The sequence below is a fragment of the Meles meles genome, chromosome 10 (assembly GCF_922984935.1).
Source record: "Meles meles chromosome 10, mMelMel3.1 paternal haplotype, whole genome shotgun sequence".
Classification (NCBI taxonomy): Eukaryota; Metazoa; Chordata; class Mammalia; order Carnivora; family Mustelidae; genus Meles; species Meles meles.
Window position 1 is genome coordinate 61,960,401 of NC_060075.1, and position 7,227 is coordinate 61,967,627.

The 7,227-nt window shown below is 35.1% G+C and overlaps 1 pseudogene; it reads left to right on the forward strand.

Annotated features, from left to right (window-relative positions):
• Positions 1–6,569: 6,569 nt before the first annotated feature.
• LOC123952351 lies at positions 6,570–6,776 on the forward strand (annotated as a pseudogene).
• The last annotated feature ends 451 nt before the right edge of the window (positions 6,777–7,227 follow it).

The window sequence follows — 7,227 nt, forward strand, 5'->3', positions numbered from 1 at the left end:
CTATTATAACTGAATATTGCCAGCAAATAATTAGTATTACAAATATGTCTCTGGACTTTATAGAAAAAACATATATATATACATATATAAATGTATGTATGCATTATCTCCACATATATTAACAAAGTAAGTGCATAGAATTTTGACTGTCAAAGAATTCCAATTTGATTTAAAACAATGTCAATAGTTAAATATTCTCAGCATTAGTGCTGGAAGTTTATAGATTTTAAATTTTGTGAAACACAACATGGCAATGCAAGGCGGATAAAAAGAAAATCCCATGGAATTCAGTATATAAATGGTCAGTGAATGCTTCAAAGTGAAAAATTTACTGGTGTAGTATTAGAATTTGAAGTTTCCACAGCAACAGTTTTGATCAGTGAAAATAGCAATGAATAGCAGCATATTTCATTTATTTCTTTTGTCCTCAAGTCCCTCATAGATGATATAATATGGTCCACATGAATGTTGTATGTACAGAAGATTTCTGTCACAGCTCAGCAACAAGGAGTTTGGGGAATATATCCCTTTTTAAAACATGCAGTAAGTAGGGCTGCTCCTGGTTGAGGGACAGGGTGAAGAGAGATGTTACTGTATTTTTTAAGGTTACCAGCTGTATGAACAACCTTTGCAAGAGGCCCAGGTAAAATACAGTCATTCAACTTCTACCAGTTCATATGAGCCAATTATATATATATATCTTGTCCCAAGGCCACACTGGGTGAGGTCGCCTCAGGAGCTGGAAATCAGACATGGCAAAAATATTTATCCCAGGAAAACAAGCCAACCCTAAATATCAGGGCTTTTATTTTTTTTTCCTTCCAGAGAAAGTTGTTAAACATTCACTAGCATACCTCTACCCTGTCTCTGTTGATTTTTGAAGACAATAGTTTAAGGCCTGTAGATACCACTGTGGGTACCTATTCTAACCAATTTTCAAAAGGTGTGCATGTGTGTGCATGTGTGTTTTAGACACAGAGAGGGAGAGGGAGAAGCATAACATGAACGAAAAAGAAAAATGCAACTGAAGAACAGCTTAAGAGCTGACACAGAAACTTAAATCACAGAGGGACCCTGGAGATATCCTATATACTCCACCAGAACAACAAGGGCTCTGGAATTGGATGGAACATTTAAAAAGCAACAAACTGTTATGGAAGTTGAGAGAAGGAAAAAAAAATTGTTTTTGGAACATGTTTTATAGAACATATTGACTGATCAAAAAAAAAAGGAGGAAATTTCTAACTCTTTAGATTTCATGAAGTCACTAAAATTCAAGGATGGACTCAGCATTAACCCTTGAGGACATATTTCAGAGTCCCGAGCCATGGAAAGTGGCTTTAAAAAAAATCATATTTATTCTTTATGCTAAAGGATATAGTTTCCTTAAAAATGTTAAGCAAAAAGTCAGCAGTATCTCCCCAATTATGTTAATAAGTAATTAATAAACAAAATATTCTAAAGAGCTAAGAAGGTAATTTAGACTCTTTCCATCGGCCTCAACAATCTATCACTCGGGTAACCCTATTTCATCTCCCTTCCAAATCTTTAGCGTCTACACTTCACTGACTGTACCCCATCATCACCATTTATATTTCTCCATGGATACCCACTGTATATCCTAACAAAACTACTTCACTGTCTTCAGACTATGCATCAGAATCAAAGTGAATTTTATTTGATTTCTCAGGCGATCACATTTCTAGTTTGGAATTTAAGGAAGACTTAAAAATTTTGTTCCACAATCTCTAACTTTACAAAGAAAAATGTGGTTTATCAGTGCACAGTATAAGAAACAGAGTTGTACTAGGAACTTCATTCTCAGCACAAAAGCCTGCCCTGTTTCTTTACAATATGCTTCTTTGAAGACCAGCTTGAATTTCTGAGGTCCTGGGGCTGTGAGCATGTGGACAGCAGCTTGCTGGTTTCCAATTTTAAAATCAATATTATCCCAATTTATGAATAGTTTAAAAAAATAAATTTCCAAGTGTGACCTGAATCACTTCCTTGGAAGAATCTGCATTCTTGTAAAATCCTACAGTGAGTGACCAAGAGTAAGAAAACTGACACCTACTGGTCTTAAGTATGAAACAAGGGAGGACTCTTAAGCAAACCTCTATCCTTGACATTGCATTAATAAATGTAAACAGGATGTTTCAGCACAGAAAGCATAAAACTGCCTGATATATGCATGGCCTATCTTTAATGATGTTTAAAAAGGAGTTAAACATCTCCCTGAGAATTCTTAAAACATTTATCTTTTAGGCAGTTATTTAGCTTCACATGTCTTTGTTGTTTCACAATCTGGAGAAAATAGGTCAGCCAATGTTATATTAATCAGCAAATTAATATTTTAATTTGATTTTCTTTCTAGTGAAAATGCTTGTAACTCCCCCTACCCCTCCTTTTTCCCCCTACTTCAGCACTGATGTTAAGTGGTATCATTATCATATTGTACCTTGGGGTTCTGTGATAACCGAGTCCAGTGAGAGCTCTATTCTTAGAGAAGTGGGAGGTTTATCATGCCACTTACACATTTAAAATGACACTCTATGGCTCCTGTGCAACCAAGTGTCTTAGAGCTGAGTCACACAATTCTCTAAATTGTGCTTTTCAATTCATATTCTAAAATAGTACCTTTCAAATCAGAATAGAAAAATGTTTTTGCTTAGTACAAATCCTGTCTTTCAGGAAAAAAAAAAAAATCTTTCTCAAATTGTCTGAGCCATGTAAATGTGGGTTTCAGATAACATTTTCTGTTTTCTTGTATTAGCTGACAAGTCAACAGATTCAAAGGACCTGGTGGCATACGTTTCTTGAAAGTAAGTAAAGATCTACCAAGTTTTACAGTAGAAGTTTAACATAGGCTAGATACTCTTATTTTCAATGTCTCAAAAAAAAAAAAAAAACCCTCCTTGCTTTTTTTTGGTGCCATTAAAAAATTAAAACATGTTAAAAGTTGGAAAATTTATGACATTATTTCTGTAGTGGTTTTTTTAGCAGTCCTCACTGTGAAATTTTATGTATTCCTATGAACCCAAATTTGCCGTTATTAATGGAGTGAACAGCACGTTGCCTCCAAAGAGTTTAGGAGAGACTCAAGATGACAGACTGTGCCTGAGGTGTATACTTTTAGTTTGCTGTGCTCTCGAATCCTTCTTCATGAAAGGTACAATACCCAATATTTCTATTTCTCTGCCTTACTGACTCAGTTTCAGCTTGGCAGACAATGATGCTAAGCTAATTCGCAAGTGTTGAAAAATACATATGCACGAAAAACAAAGGCAGTAAAATAAAATTTCAAATTACCCCTGGGAAGTATAGCAAAATGTATGAACTGGAAACTTCTATAGGATCATCCTATTTCCATTATACAGTACATATTCATTGACCTATAAAATTTTGAGTCCTAAATGTGTGGATCCACAAAACTGTTTACATATACCACAGCATAAGCTAATTGTAGGAAATACTAGTCCAGTTAGAAAATGTATGCTTGATTAGCTTAAATTAGTGCCAAGTGCATTAGTTCTACTCTATCCATTTCTATTCCATGGTTCTCTGTATCAGGAAAGTTCCTATTACTTTGCCTATGTGGACAAAGTCACATGTGATTCTCAGAGAAATATTTAAGTTTATAATCTAAAGTATTCTCATTTTCCCTACATAAACATGTTACACAGAGTTGTATCCAACATTATTGTATTAAAGCAAATGTTAGAAATTACATGAACAGAATGTGGATTATGGACAACTGATGTGAAACCAGTATGTTCAGATCATTGGTTAAGTTTTCCACTACATCTTGCTTTTGATAGGGAAGATTCAGATGAAAAGAGAACAGTGGGTATAAGAAATCAAAGATTGTTACTTTAAAAAAGCATAGAGGTATAGATTCATATATATTCACCAAAAATGTTAAGTAACAGGGAGAGAATACATTAATTTACATTTATGAACCATCAGTTATGGGTCTTGATTTCTGCTAGACATTTGAAATGTAGAATAACAACAAAATATTTTATGTTTATTGAATGTGAAATGAGTGTCCCTAAAGAGAGCCTTCCCATCTTGGCAATATCCTTTGAGTTTGTGACAAAAGTAAATATAAATCCTCTCAGCGGGGAAGGACTGCCAATTTTAGGTCTTGAGAATTCACAAGCATTGAATTCAGTAAGAGCCCACATTGAAACATCAGCAAGCACACAAAAAGACCAGTGGTTTCCAAAAGTTCAAGGTAGGGAGGTATGAATAAGAGGAATATGAGATATTTAGAACTGTGAAACTAGTCTGTAGAGTACACATTATACATGTGTCCAAACCCACAGAGCGTACAACAAAGAGTGAACCCTGATGTAAACTATGGACTTTGTGTAATAGGAGGTGTCCATATAGATTTATCAATTTTAACAAACCTACCATTCTGTTTGGGGATTTATAATGGAGAAAAACATGACCATTGGGGCCGAGGGGTGTGTGGAATCTTGGAACTTCCTCTTGATTTTGCTGTGAGCTTAAAACTGTTCTAAAAATAGTTTATTTTTTAATAAATCACCAAAACAATGAAGGAATAGTGACAGTCTCAAAGATTTCATAGGTTTAAATTATTACAGAAAATAAAATAGTTGGAGAATATGCCCAAAGATACGGAAGATGGAGTCACAAAAATGAATCAGCAAAATGGCACTGTGGAAGCTTATCAGAGTAGACTTGTAGATGAATTCAAATTTTTAGATGAAAATAATTTTTTATAATAATTATTAACTGAAAGAATGAGTTAAAATGTAGATTTAATAAAAACGAAATGAAAATATTTTCCCTTAGATTGTTTCTGTATCTTGGCTATTGTGAATGATGCTACAATGACAGGGAAGTACAGATATCTCTTGGAGATAATGGTTCCATTTCCTTCAGGTATAGACCCAGAAGTAAGGACTGCTGCATCATGGTAGCTCTAATTTTTAGAGGAAACTTCATATTGTTTTCCATAGTGACTGAACCAATTCCATTCCCACAAGCAGTGCCCAAGGATTCCCTTTCCTCCACACCCCTATCAGCATTTGTTAATTTTTTTTTAATAGTGGCCATTCTGACAGGTAATATTTCATTATGGTTTTGATTTGCATTTCCCTGATAATTAATGATGCTGAACATCCTTACAGGTACCTATTGGCCACCTGTACAACTTTGGAACAAACTCTATTCAGTTCCTTTGCCTATTTTTTAAGTGAGTTATTTGTTTTTATACTCTATTGGGTTATAGGACTTCCTTGTATATTTGAGATACGAGGCTTTTAATCAGATACATGGTTTGAAAATATTTTTTTCTATTCCAGAGCTTGCCTTTACATTTCACTGATGGCTTCCTTTGCTGAACCACAGCTTGTGAGTTCAATACAGTCCCACTTTGCATCTGTTGCTTTCAAAATGTCTTACTGTTGATTTAGGATTTTAACCTTAAGCTGAATATGGAGGAGAATACTTCCTTACACCCAAATTAAGGGTAAGTTCCTTGGTTAACCATCCTGTAGCTCCAACCATCCCTAGCTTAGGGCCTAGCATAAATTAGATGGTCTGTATTTATTGAATTGACTCCCATATTCTCCTTTTCCCATCCTGTTCTTAGGTTTCTCAATTCTATTCAGTCCTGTCTAACCCTATATTGCTCTTTGAGTAACCCATCTTTTTTCCCAGTAGGAACCACTTCTTAATTTGCAGTGGTTACCTTCTTTATATGTGTTAAAACACCACTTTGCCTTCAAACACTCTTTCACTGTCACTTGTGTAGAAGGTGATCTCCCCTAAGCATCCCAAACACGTGTTAATGAATTCTCTTTTAGAATTCGGTGATTTAGTTCTTCTCACCCACCAAATGGTCATTGTTTCAAAGTTGTGCCTTCAAAAACAGCCTATCCATTTGGCAGCCAGAGTCTTACTGCTCCCTAGAGAATTACATAGGAGATAGAAATGAGCTTCATGGTCCAAGAGAGTTTTAGACGGTGGCTATGGGGAGTGGAGAATATGAGAGAGGGTCGATGTGAGGACTGGCTATAGGCAATGAAGCAGAACTTTGCATTCAAAACACAAATAGGATTGAACCAGAGAAAGAAAATTTCCTGAAGATTGAGGGCCTTGTTCTAAGGCTGGAAAGGACTTTAAAAGCATAGCTAATACAACCCTTCTACCCAGTTGATAGCCATAAGTATTTGTCTAATTATGTTTTAGTCATTTGAAAAAAGAGGAGCAAAGATGGAACCAGGCAGAAACAAAAAGGCATAGAGAAATGGAAAAAAATGACAAAGTCTTTGACCAGGAGAGAATGCCCAAACCAATGAGTCCTGAAAATTATCACATTATCTCAATGAAATACAGTTCTTACTGGGTACTGACCAATTTCCATTACTGTTGGTGATGTGAAGTTACTTGATTATAGGTAACTGGACTGAAACATAAATGCTAACTGATTTCCTAAGGTCAACTACAAGTCAAGAGTTGAGTTTTATCTCTTGGGTTCCCAAACTTGGTTCTTATGCCAAAGGTACATTTCTCTTTTAAATCTATACTGACTAAGCTTTGCGCAGTGGCAGTATCATAGCCAATGAGGTTTATCCGAGGTGAGATTATTGCTAATTAAATTCTATACTGACCCTTTGATTTGAGGCAAGCTATGTTCAGCAGGTCCTTGCACGCACTCCGCCCCACCCCATGATGAGAAAAATGTATCCTTTACTGTGTTTGAATTCAAAGCAGAGTAAAATTGGAGTGGTTCAAAAATAAAAGGCCCTTCCAGCTGCACAGTGATGGAAGATTCCATACAGTCCAGAAACTGTATACCACAGCTTAGTCAATACACAAGACATGGATGGAGTCTTTTAAAATATCTGTGATCCAAAGGTATTCACAAAGCAAAACATGTATTGATGAGTATGAATGCTGAGAAATCTAAAAGAAAAATCTTTCTAAACTACATTTTGATATAATTTCTATTCTCAAACAAAAGAAATACTGTTGTGACTGCCATTTAAAAAAATGATATTTATTAAAGTTGATAGTAAAATCCGCTATTTCCTGAATTCCAGATTACTCTTTGAATATAAAAAATAATATCCTTATAGTTTCATTTGTGGTCTAAAAAAGTGTTTGACTCATTAAGGTTGAATGTCAGGAAATTTCATTTAATGTTCCGTTTTAAAAGAGAAAAGATGGAGAAAGATTTAGATGAAAAGT